This window comes from Elephas maximus, chromosome 23 (genome assembly GCF_024166365.1).
Source record: "Elephas maximus indicus isolate mEleMax1 chromosome 23, mEleMax1 primary haplotype, whole genome shotgun sequence".
NCBI lineage: Eukaryota > Metazoa > Chordata > Mammalia > Proboscidea > Elephantidae > Elephas > Elephas maximus.
Window position 1 is genome coordinate 23014958 of NC_064841.1, and position 13422 is coordinate 23028379.

The following is a 13422-nucleotide window of genomic DNA, read 5'->3' on the forward strand; positions in this document are numbered from 1 at the left end:
TTTATTTTGAAGATTCATATATATATGTTTGGTGAAGGAAAAAATGCCTTCTGTGTACTGTATTAGATGGTAGTAATGAATCCTGAATAAGACACAGTATCTGCTCTTAGAAGCTCACGGTCTTGGGAGAAAGGCTGTAAATTAATGGGCTAGTCGGGTTGAATATCATGATTGCTGTGACTGAGTTGTGAGGCAGGTGCTGTAGGCACTCTGAGGAGATGCATCTTAGGTGCACTGACAGTCAAGGAGAAGATACTAGAGATGAGTTTTGAATAACAAGGAGGATTTAGCCAGGAAAGGACCTGGGGATGGGAGTGAGGTGGGTGAGGGGCAGGCTCCAAAAAGGAACAATGGGAAACTTGTGCAAATCAGGTTCCAGGAAGGGAATGATGACGTTGTATCCATTCCATATTGTTTAAGGTAAAATGCAAAGTAAACCCTAATAACAAAGAGACTTTAATCTGAGTCTTAGCTGTAGCATAGATCTTCTATTAAATCATTCTTGAGGAAAATTTAGTGTCTCTCTAGGATAAATAACGTTTTTTGAGGATGAGAAATTCTGGGGAGAGCATGAACTTTAATTCAGCTGATTCCTGATTCCTTGTGTATTTATTCTGTATAAAAGAAGTTTCATTTATCTTTTCTTTAAAAAAGCTTACTTTGATATCGAAGTAAACCAATCTATTCTGTCCCCTCAATCTGACAGGTAACTGGAAGTAATTAGAAACTGAATCAATCTCTGTCCAGTAAGTAAGCCAGGTCTGGGTGTATTGCACAAAGGAGGATCTGCCATCTCCAGACTTGCGCTCCTAGTTTCTGGCCTCAGCATTGACATCATATATAATTTCAAATACACCTCAGCTTTCCTGAATTGGAGAACGTGTCTCCTCCACCTGTGCAGCCAGTACAGTGGTTAGAAGCACAGACTCTGGAGCCAGGTTTCCGAGTTCAAAGCCTGGCTCCACTACTTACGAGTAAGTTACTTCATCTTTCTCTGCCTCACTTTGCGCTGTCTTTAAAGTGGGAAAAATAATATTACCACGTATGGTCCTTGTGAGGATTAAATGTATTAACATACGTAAATTTCTTAGAAGAAGCTATGCACTGAACAGCCTTCATTTATAAATGCTTAAGTAAGCAAATGCTTTTGGCAGGTTTGAAGGTTGTGGACATCCTCACCATCACAAAACAGAGGCTAGGATAAGTGTCATTTGCAATGTGTGGCTGGACTTTAGGGTAGGCGATCCTCTAAAAGAAGTTATTACCAGAGCTCACAAGATTGAGCTCAAGCATTTCAAGGTTGGGAGTTTGGTGGCGACCCAGAGAATAGCAGTCTATCTTGGAAAAGGCTACAGAGGCGTGAAGATTCATGAGCTAGTCTCATCTAGGGGCTGATCAAAATTCCAGGGCTCCAAGTTGGGTGCTGCCTGTATTGGCATCCTGGCTTAACAGATGCCCTCTGAACACCAAGAGGGCGCCAAGCACTGCTGGAGACAAGAGATGATTCAGGCCTGGCGTCTGCCTTCACAGCCCGTAATTTAGTGGGGCCATCTCAACATTTCCATAAATAATAATCTTAAACCACCTGCCTTGTGCTAAGTGCTAAACTACAGTTAAAAGCAATTTGCTGGCGAGATTAATTCCGGGGATGTGATAAGGCAGGATAAGGTTTCCATAGCTGCTATCCTGACAGGAGAATATTTTAGGTAGAAGGAACAGCTGAGACAAAGGCCTGGTGGCAGGGAATTGAACAAATTCAGGAACACAGGGTAGATGAGATGACTAGATTGTAATTATAATCTATGAATGAAGCTATAATCATTTGTGTGTGAGGAGAGTCTGGGAGCTTTGTTTGAGTTTATTTATTCTTGGCACAGGAGTCCAAATCTAACATGCATAATGAAATCTTGACTCATATATCTCCTGCTCCTTATCATCTGCCCCGTTGTTTGTCCTTTCTCTCCCCTCAAGTTTAGGCTTTCCTGGCATAAAGGCTGATTGTAATTCTCCTCTAACAGGAGACAACTGGGCACTGACAAGAAGGGACTAAAAGATTGTCTAATCAAAGGCAATAAAAAGATTCATTTGAATGGGTGTCTAGCTCAGAATTCCCAAAGTGTGCTCTTTCACAAATACAAAATAATGTGTGGCTCCTCTAATGTGCTGCGCCACGTCCATTATCCAAAGCGTCTTCCTTTATCACTTAAGTTCACTCCATGGGTAACTACTGTTTTAAATCCATCTTTCTTTACTAGAACGATTTTTCTTCCTGGGACAAAGGAATCTAAGCTTATAGCTTTCTGCGAACAGCATGAAAACCTTTTAAATTACATGGTGTTGATGGATATTTCACCCCTTCCTCTAAACACAATACATACGCTATCCCTGGGGTTCACTTAATGCTTCCTTACTGATGATAAAACTCCTGCCTGGCATAGGCGTGGGCCAAACACACCGCATTACTGCACACTCTTGTTCAGATTGCAGTCTAACCAGTGAAGCTGAAATGGAAAGTCTGAGCCCCTGATTCTTGCTGCATAGAGCATATTAAATGTGATGCTCGCTAATGTTTCTGCTCTTGAATGTGAAATACATTTGCTACTGTCTCCAGAGCCCAGAGTCCTGAGTGGTCGGGTGATTCTGAATTGTGTACCATGGACAAGCTGCAGAGGGCTCAGGGGACAGACTTTGAAAGAAAAAAATGATGCGAATGCTGAAATATTCCACCTCTGGGGGAGTCCTTAATGAGAAAACCTGCCTGCTTTTGGCTAGAATGAAGCCACTGTTCTTTCGCTTGCCCCTTTCTGAAAAGAATCCTAGCAGCCTACCTGCCGTTCTTGTGCTGGTTGTACATAAAACTTTATGTATGAGAAATTTGACAAGAAATGTTATTAAATGAACAAATCGCTGAGAGCCAAGACAACAAAACAAAACAGGCTGAGGAAAGGAATGTATTCTTTGCCACAAATGATTACATGTGCCTGACCTGACCACTTCCAATGGTGTTTTCCCTTCCGATAGTCTTAAACCCTTTGCCGTTGAGTTGATTCTGACTCATAGTGACCCTACAGAACAGAGTAGAACTGCCCCATAGGGTTTCCAAGGAGCACCTGGTAGATTTGAACTGTGAACCTTTTGGTCAGCAGCTGCAGCTCTTAACCACTATGCAACCAGGATTTCCTCCAATAGTCTTAGTAAATTATAATTTGGGAAATGCTTTCAGCCACTTTATCTGGTTTAATCCTTGCAAACATGTCAAGGAGGGAGGCCAGGTAGAGATATTATTCTCATGAGACTGGTGGGGAAACTAAGGCACAGAAATATGTGAGTAATCTAAGGTTATGTGGTTAGTAAGTAGTAATGCTAGGCCTAAAACTTAGGCTTCCTAGTCTAAGTCTGATATCCATTTATGACATTGCTTCCTGTTTGAAACACTACTGCCTGATAGGACCTTTGTGGGGAGAAGGTGCCCCTCAACTGGTGTAATGAGAAGCGAGAGTCTTCTTAGAAACCTTTCCTGACCACAGTATACTCCATGTCTGATTCCTACCACATTCATGATGTGGACCACCAAATTTGGCAAGTTTCATGGTTTCTCTTGTTTTTTTTTTTTCTTTAGTAATTGTGTTGGCTTTTCAGAGTGTAGGGTTCTCAAGAGCAAGTATGACATTGTTGGACACGTAGCAAATGTTTAACAAACACTTACTGACACATATTTTTGTCAGAGTGGAAACTGTACAAATGTATAAGAAATGTGACTTCATATTGAGTAAAATGATATACCAAGGTGATTTGCACATTTTTTCCTTATCAATTTGATTCTCTTAAATATCACCAACACGATGGAATACATACGTCCATGTGTGTCAGAGTAGAGCTACTCCATAGGATTTTCAATGGTTATGATCTTTCAGGAGTAGTTTGCCATGCCTTTTTTCTGAGGTACCGCTGGATGGATTTCAACCTCCAACCTTTTGATTAGCAGCCGAGCACATTAACCCTTTGTACCACACATGGACTTAGCTGTTGAAAACCAGAAAGTACAGAAGTGCTTCATAAACGTGACGTATCACAAAGAGAAGGCATGATTAACTGCTTATGCCACCCAGGGGCCATAATGAAGGACTTCTATATTAAAAAAATAATGTTGTTATGTTGCATGATGCTAGCCACTTTTAAGCGTAACCCAACTGCAACAAAAGAAGGTAAAAACCTCATCTTCCCTGCAACTCCCAGTGGTGTTCAGTCAGACAGTGCTCCTCTACCTTCACTTTCCTCCTTGGGAACTCCCCAGCACACCTTACTCTGTTTTTGGTAAGTAGAAGTAATAACATTCACCTAAAAATTCTCCATTTGGCAATACTTTATTGTGTCAATGTCAGTTCCCGTTGTGTGTATTCCAACTCATGGCAACCTCACGTGTACAGAGTAGAACTTCTCTGTAGGGTTTTCAAGGCTATGACCTTCTGGAAGCACATCATCAGACTTGTCTTCTGAGGTGCCTCCAGATGGATTTAAACCACCAAACTTTTAGCTAGTATTTGAGTGCTTAGCCCTTTGTGCAACACAGGGTCTCCCCTTTATTGTGTCCCAACTGTGTATTGTATACCTATGTATTGTATATATACTGGTGACACTGTGCTGGGTACAATGGAGGATACAAATCTCTGAGATGTCAATTCTGACTGAGAGGGAAGGGGAAGACTTCACAGAGTAGGCGATGTTTGAGCTGGGTATGAAAATAAGGGGGTGCTCTCCAGGTGGGTAAGGGAAGAATGTATGGCAATCCAGCAAAGCACTCAGTAGCTCATGCAGAGTTTCAAAAACAATGCAGAGCAGCCTGTTTAGGGCACAGTGACAAATTCAGTGCTGTATGAGTCAGGGCCCAGATGGCGAAGGACCTTGTGAGACATGAGAAAGTGCGTGTTCTTTGTTCTACCATTGTAAATACCCAGATGAGGGAAGCTAAAATCTGCTTGGAGATGCTTTGTATCATGGCAGGGTTAGAGTTACTGCCACTTGCTACCACTGGCTACACAAAAGGAATTATTGGCCTTGTCATAACCCAGATGCTAGAAACACAGCCACCTGAACAAAAAGACCTGACGGTCCATTGCTAGATGTATGAACGTAAAACATCTTCAGTGCTAGGAGAGCATTTCCTTGGAGCCTGAGAATATTAAAACAGCTGCTGATTAACACTGTCAGTCCACAGGCAGCAGGGGAAACCACAGAGTGATTTATCTGGCTGCCTGAACATAGTGAAAAAATGTAGGCGTCATGGTAGATGGACACTCCTGCTGATATTTTAAGTGGCAGCTAGAATCTGTTTGCAGCTGAATGGACATGCAGTCTCTGTCTCTGATTACTTATGCATCATATAGCTCAGTGCTGAATCCTTGCCATTTGCCTGTTTAATCCACACTAGTGGAACCATATTCTTTCTGTTCATTTATTTGTTCTCCAACAGTGGTGGCAGGTTCAGAAGGCCAACGCCTGCATATCAGTGCCTTGTGGTTAAGTGGGTCACACTTCACTGGAATCATCCTCGTCAGCATGTCCTCTGTAACCAGCTGCAGTGTCAAGTTGCTACATGTAAGTATTCAGAGAACGTGTTTTGTCCCTTCACCATTTAGCTCCTTTAGGATTTGGGAGATATTGGCTACAACTCTACCCTCTCGGCTTTGAGGGTGCAAGATTATTACCTTGATCTCCCATAGCTTCACGCAGGCTGTGTAAACATTTTTCTGCAGAAGTCAAGTCTCTTCATCCTTTATGAACTCCATGGACTTTGTCTCTCTTTGAATCTGGGGTTAGTAGAACTTTTTTTAAATGAGGAAAATGATGAGATAAAGGCAACGGCCTGGCATCTCTGGGAGAGTTTGAGGTAGAACCTCTTAAACTTACTTTGCTAACAGGCCCCAGAACCCTGTATGTGGCAGCTCCCAAACTAAGAGAGGTCCCTGATAGAGGAGCAGAGTGACTTTCTGTTTTGGGTGAATCTGTGCAGCCAAGGTGTCACAGACGGCTTAGTAGACAGTGGGCACAATCCAGGCCAAAATGCCACTGTGATGCCCGTGCAGCTCAGATGAGCCATGGAGTCAGTCTCCAGTCTTCAGGGCTTGGTTCAGTTGTCCAGGTGTGGTATTGGGAGGTGTTTTGTCCTGGGTATCCATTATTGATTCGTTTGCCAAACTTCATCTGCAGAAGAATAAGATTTGAAGAAATCTCAAAAATTTTATCTACTATATTTTTTCCCCATCTTTCTCTCTTTTGAGTCATACTTAAGCTACTTGAAACAGATGGGATGCTATTGTTTTCTGTAACTCAACAGAAAAGAATCTACCTTGGTAACTCATTTCATTATCTCCCTAAAAAACTGAAAAACCAAACCCAGTGCCCTCGAGTTGATTCCGACTCATAGCGACCCTATAGGACAGAGTAGAACTGCCCCATAGGGTTTCCAAGAAGTGGCTGTTGGATTCGAACTGCTGACCCTTTGGTTAGCAGCCGTAGCACTTAACCACTACGCCACCAGGGTTTCCATTATCTCCCTAGCCCATAAAATATATACATCTACTTAAATAAAAAAAAAAAAATTTTTTTTTTATTTGTGAAATTTCTACTTGCAGTCCCCACCCCCCCCCATCTTGTTAAAGGTTGGCCGAAGCCAGATTACTTTTAATTTTCCTTTCAAGCCTTGTTTTCATTTCTTTGGATATATCTTTTAAGCCTGATATTTACTGATATGACATGTTATCAGGAGGGACCAATCCCAGGAGAAGGACATCAGGCTTGGTAAAGTAGAGGATCAACGAAAAGGGTGAGGACCCTTAATGAGATGGATTGACACAGTGGCTGCAATGGTGGGCTCAAACATAGCAAAATTATGAGGATGGCACAGGACTGGGCAACATTTCGTTCTATTATATATGGGATGACTCTGAGTTGGAACCAACTCTATGGCACCTAACAGCAACACCACCATCATATGCTTTGGAGTGTAATAAGTCCTTTAGCATGCATGATCTCTTCTCTCAGCGGGTAGGTACTGTTATTGTCTCCATTTTCAGTTGCTAATATATGCAGGTCATATGGAGTAGATTTTTTCAAACTCTTTGGTCCCTGGGCGGCACAAACGGTTTGTGCTTGACTACTAGCCTAAAGGTTGGTGGTTTGAACTCACTCCAGTGATGCAGCAGAAGAAAGGCCTAGTGATCTGCCTTTATAAATGTTAGATCCAAGAAACCCCAATGGAGCAGTTTTACTTGGTAACACTTGGGGTTGCCAAGAGTCGGAATCGACTCGACGCCAATGGGTTTGGTTTATTTATTTTTTCAAACTGTGGGTTGAGGCTCATTAGTGAGTCACAATGAGCAATCTTTTCCATCAGCTGGACTAGAATAGAATGTTACAAATTAAAGAACATCAGAATGCATTGATGCCGTAACGGTAGGTGTATTTTTGTGAAACCTTTGTTATAGGTATATATGTGTGTATTGAGTCACAATGTAAAATGCATTTATTATTGTAAGTCATGGTGAATTAACAGAAACCCTGATAGGAATGATATTAAAGCAGTATAAGATAAGTTCTTTGCTGTCAAGATACTTAGATCTCAGTGGGAAGGGAAAACAAATATATATTAATTAATTTTGGCACAATACACAACTGTGGCTTATTCAAGGCCCAAAATATGAATTAGTAGATAATTTTAAAGTCATAATCCTCTTCTGGTATTCATCATCTACTGTAATTGTTATTTTAAAACTGTGTGTGCCACCCTCTGTGTGAACATCCTGAGGATGAGGACGTGCGGTGTCGTTTGGAGTGGTTAGTGCCTCAAGCAGGGATGGTGGTGCTTGCTTATTGCATGAGTGAAAGAAAGACTGAGGGAAACTAGCCTCCTAAATAAAGAAGCATTATTCTAAAAGAGCACATCTTGAGTGTGGTGAAGCTTATAACCAGCTCTCTCATTTTATGCCTGTTTCTTCCTTTTAAAAATGAACCACTTTCTCCTCTACATGAAAGAAATGGAATAAGTCACAGAAATTTCCCAAGGAAGCATGCAAGATGAGAATCGTCATGGTAGCTCCTTGTTTATCTTTACTCAGCCGGAGGCCTCTTCGATCAGCTTCTCCAAGGGTGCAATAGAAAGCTTACTTATAAATGAATTGGACTCAGTTTACTTAACAGGGAATGTGCTAGACACATCTTTTGGTGTCTTAGTACTTAACTTTATATCTTGTGTCAAAGAAATCAATGCAATTACATTAAAAGCAGAAGTAACAGTTTATGAGTCAAAAGCCTTTTTTAATTCCTATTTCACTCCTCTTTAATGGAGTTATATAAAGATATTCTTGTAAAGTTCTTATAATCTTTCCTGAAACTGTCTTATGCATTTTTGTATTTGCTATTTAAAATTGTGTTACGTGAATATTTTAACTGAAGATCCATCAACAAAAAATTCAAACATTAGTTTTCCAAGGACCAAAGGCTGCCTTTTAAAAATTAGTGCAGCATATGCAAGAAGATATGACTCAGGAGTCACAATGTCTGGACATACTGAGAAATAGCACTTGGAAACGTAATTTATGATTTTAAATTCATTTCTTGCTACCTAAAGCCGATGTGTATTGACTTCACTTTTTCAAATAAAATACATTCTCTGAACAAATGTTTACTGATTACCTGCTATGTACCAAACACTGATTAGATACTGATGGTACGATGGTAAACGAGACACAAACTCTGTCCTCAAGGTGCTGGGCAGCCAAGGAAAAGGTGAATCTGATACAGGTGTCTATATGTTACAACAGCGGTGATACAGGATGTCATGAGAGCACATGGGGGGCCCCCCACTCAGATTAGGGAGTGCCGGGAGATGTTTCCTGAGGAAGTGGGATTTAGAATGAGAACTGAGGAATGAGTGGGAGGCTTCTTTGGGGCAAGAGAAAGACAACCTGAGGTGCAAGGAAGAGAGTGTGATGTTTCTTTCTGAGTACTTCTGTATGGCCAGACCCAACAATGCAAGGTGAGAATGTGGAAAGATGAGTCTGGGAGAGAAGGTTAGGGATAAAGGGCTTTCTAAACCACATTCTGGATTTTTTACTAAATCCTGAGGGGAATAGGGAGGCTTTGATGTATTTCCATTACAGGAGTGAGATGACAGTTAACTCAGTAGAAAGCAATGGCGCTTCGCAGCAGCACTAAAGCTGCCTTTCCCCTTTTACTCTGTGGGAGAGAACAGAGCAGTGGAGTAATTCCCTCAGCCCCTTCCTCACCAGCACTCTTCTGACAGGCTGAGGGAAGAATCAGAACCTCATGCCTGCTACACTTGAAGATTCTGTCACTATAGGCAGAACAACGACAATGATAACAACACCCCAAATTTGCTCTCTTAGCATCTTACAAAACTCGTTGACAACCTAGAGATAATCATGTTTTCACCCCGACAGACGATGAAAACAGGCAACTGAGCAAGACTATTTAGAGTCCTGCATTATAGAATGGGGAGCATTAGCCCAGCGGCCTTAATTTAAAAAGACTGTGGTGTTATTAGAAAATATTTTCTCTACCTTTATTGACAGTAGAATAAAAAGAAATGAGCTTCAATGGCAAGATATCTCTTTGCTCTTCTCTCCAGCCTGGTGCTTCCACTTATTTCTGCGGTGGGTTCTGTATTGGTCACCATAGACTTGTACCCCGATGAGAAACATGTGAAAGCTACTAATCTCAGGTACAAACTTTTTCAGATTTTGTCACACCTGATGGGACCTCCTATTCTGCCCCATTTGCTCCTCCGGATTACTTGGATTTTAATTATTCTCAGAGGCCTTTGCTTCCTGTTTTCATCCATCATTCTTTAAGGGTCTTAGAACTTTTCAGAAAAATATTTTCATGTGTATCTTATGAGTGCTTAAAAAAAATCATTAGATCTCAACATTCTCTCTTGGTAGTGAAGTGCTGTTTTCTTTCTCCCATCTTTCTGCACATCCCTTGATGAATCTGCTTGAAATCTCAGGCACACACAGACGACTACGTGTAGGTCAATGGATGTTACTTGGGTGACAAAACAAAGAAACAGTTTTCAATACTTGTTAAAGCAAAAATACAGCAATACGTTATCTTTCTGGGGAACAAGAAAAGGTCCAGGTAGAGCATTCTGGCAGATACCATCACACACACACAAATATGGTATCTTCATTTTTTTTTAAGTGTGTTAAATGGCTAAATTACTCAATTTTTCTGGTTTATCTGATCATTCGATATCTGGCCAGCTGCTTGCCATGTATCTCCTGCTGCTTCTGTTTGTCCTATCATGAGCATGTCCACTTGCTATTGATCTATTGACTTGCGAAAGCAGACTGTGTGATCACCAGCTTCTGGTCTTTGCATTAATGCTAGTCTGCCCTTGAGTTTACTATGTTTTCCTTACCTTTAATCTTTCTCAGCTCTCTGTAATCTGATTCCTAACCCTTTTCTAAAGGTTTATCAGTACCTGTAGTTCTGGTGTTAACATAGCAGCTAAGTCTTACTAGGGTCTTGAATAGAAACTTGCCAGGCTCCCTCTGGCATGCTTATCAGTAGTCTTTCTGCTCCACTCTCACATATTCATATGCCTAACTCCTTCCCATCTCAGGCCTTATCTCCTAAGTGCCATCTCTTTACAAAGCCCTTCCGGGAATTCTCTACTATATATTTGTATCCCCAGCCTCCATTGCCTGATTGAGGAAAGGCTAAACTGCTATTTAAAAAAAGGACCCACTGTATCTTTATAATATATTTTGAGATCAGGAAGTGTGAGTCCTTTTACCTTGTTCTTCTTTTTTAAAGATTGCTTTGGCTATTCAGGGCCCCTTGCTGTTTCATATAAATGTAAGGATTAACTTTTCCATTTCTGCAAAGAAGACTGTTGGAATTTTGATGGGGATTTCCTTGAATCTATAGGAAGGAGCCTCGTTTGAGGAGAACAATGAGTAAGGGTGGAGACAGTGTTGCAATGACATTGGAGAGGTGGCCAGGGACTGGACCAAGTTAGGCCTTCAAGGTCCTGGTAAGGAGACTGGGTTTTGTTCTAAGTGCCATGGGAAACTATCTTACTTGAATCAGAGGATTAAAGACATTTAAAAGATTGGCTTGAATGTTGTGTGGATAATGGATTGGAAAGGGGAAAGAAAAGAAGTCTGGATATCCATTAAGAGGCTATTGCTCTAGTCCAGGCAAAGATAATTACATAGCCTAGAACAGGGAGTGGTGATAAGTGAGCGGAACGGAGGGATTCACAGTCTTGGGTTATATTTTGGTGATAAAATCAACAGGAGTTATTATAATTGTACTTTGTTATTGTGCTACAGATACTTCGTTTTTTACTAATTGAATGTTTGCAGCAACACTGCATTCGGGCAAGTCTGGCAGCGCCATTTTTCCAACGGTATGGGCTGATTTCCTTTCTCTGTGTCACATTTTGGTAACGTTCATGATATTTCAAAATTTTCATTATTATTGTATCTGTTATGGTGATCTGTGATCAGCGATCTTTGATGTTACTATTGTGGTTGTTTTGGATTACCACAAACCACGTCATATAAGAAGGAGAACTTAGTTGATAAATATTGTGTATGTTCTGACTGCTCCACCGACTGGCCGCTCCCCCAACTCTCCTCCTCTGCTTGGGCCTCCCTATTCTCTGAGACATGATAATATTGAAATTAGGCCAATTGATAACCCTAGAATGTCCCCTAAGTCTTCACTTTAAATCAAATGCAAGAAATGGTTAAACTTAATGAGGAAGGCATGTTAAAAGCTGAGATAGGCTGAAAGCTAGGCTTCTTGCACCAAACAGTTAGTCAAGTTATGAATTCAAAGGGAGAGTTCTTGAAGGAAATTAAAAATGGTACTCCAGTGAACACACGAATGATAAGAAAGTAAAACAGTGTTTTTGCTGGTTTGAAGAAAGTTTTAGTGGTTTGGATAAAAGGTAAAATCAGCCACAACATTCCCTTAAGCCAAAGCCTAATGCAGAGCAAGGCGCTAACTCTCTTCAACTCTGTGACGACTGAGAGAGGTAAGGAAGATGCAGAAGAAAAGTTCGAAGCTAGCAGAGGTTGGTTCATGAGGTTTAAGGAAAGAAGCTGTCTCCATAACATAAAGGTGCAAGGTGAAGCAGCCAGTTATCCAGAAGATCTAGCTAAGATAATTGATGAAGGCGGCTACACGAAACAACAGATTTTAAATGATGCCACCGAGGACTTTCATAGCTAGAGAGGAGAAGTCAATGCCAGGCTTCAAAGCTTCGAAGGACAGGCTGACTCTCTTGTTAGGGGCTAATGCAGCTGGTGACTTTAAGTTGAAGCCAATGCTCATTTACCATTCTGAAAATCCTAGGGCCCTTAAGAATTACATTAAATCTACTCCACTGTGCTCTATAAATGGAAAAACAAAGCCTGGATGACAACACATCTGTTTACAACACGGTTTACTGAATGTTTTAAACCCACTGTTGAGACCTACTGCTCAGGAAAAAAAAAAAAAAAGATTCCTTTCAAAGTATTACTGTTTATTGACAAATGGGCCCTGGTGGCACAGTGGTTAAGAGCTCGGCTACCAACCAAAAAGTCAGCAGTTCAAACCCACCAGCTGCTCCTTGGAAACCCTATGGGGCAGCTCTACTGTATCCTATAGGGTCACTATGAGCGGAATAGAATCAACTTGATGGCAACGGGTGTTGACAATACACCTGGTCACCCAAGAGCTCTGATGGAGATGTACAAGTAGATTAAAGTTTTTTTTTCATGCCTGCTAACAGAGCATCCATTTGGCAGCTCATGGATCAAGGAGTAATTTTGACTTTCAAGTCTTATTATTTAAGAAATACATTTCATAAGGATATAGCTGCCATAAACAGTGACTTGTGATAGACCTGGGCAAAGTAAATTGAAAACCTCCTGGAAAAGAGTCACCATTCTAGATGCCATTAAGGACTTCCATGATTCATGAGAGGAGATCAAAATATCAACATGAACAGGAGTTTGGAAGTAGTTGATTCCAACCCTCATGGATTGCTTTGAGGGGTTCAAGACTTCAGTGAAGGAAATAACTGCAAATATGAAGGAAATATCAAGAGAACTAGAATTGGAAGTGGAGCCTGAAGATATCACTAAATTGCTGCAATGTCATGATACAACTTTAATGGATAAGGAGTTGCTTCTTATGGATGAGCAAAGAAAGAGATTTCTTGAGATGCAGTCTACTCCTGGTGAAGATGCTGTGACCTTTGAAGAAATGACATCAAAGTATTTAGACTAGTACATAAGCTGAGTTGATAAAAAAAACAGCTGAGTTTGAGAGGATTGACACCAATTTTGAAAGAAGTTCTACTGTGGGTAAAATGCTATCAAACAGCATCACAAGCTACAGAGA

At 41.0% G+C, this 13422-nt stretch overlaps 1 long non-coding RNA gene across 1 annotated transcript in view; it reads left to right on the forward strand.

The window, feature by feature from the left end:
* The window catches only part of LOC126066511 (uncharacterized), a 195829-nt gene that overhangs the window by 37921 nt on the left and 144486 nt on the right, over positions 1-13422 (forward strand). The window contains exon 2 of the long non-coding RNA XR_007515119.1: positions 5471-5595. This is a non-coding gene — a long non-coding RNA (uncharacterized LOC126066511). The remainder of the gene's footprint in view (positions 1-5470; positions 5596-13422) is intronic.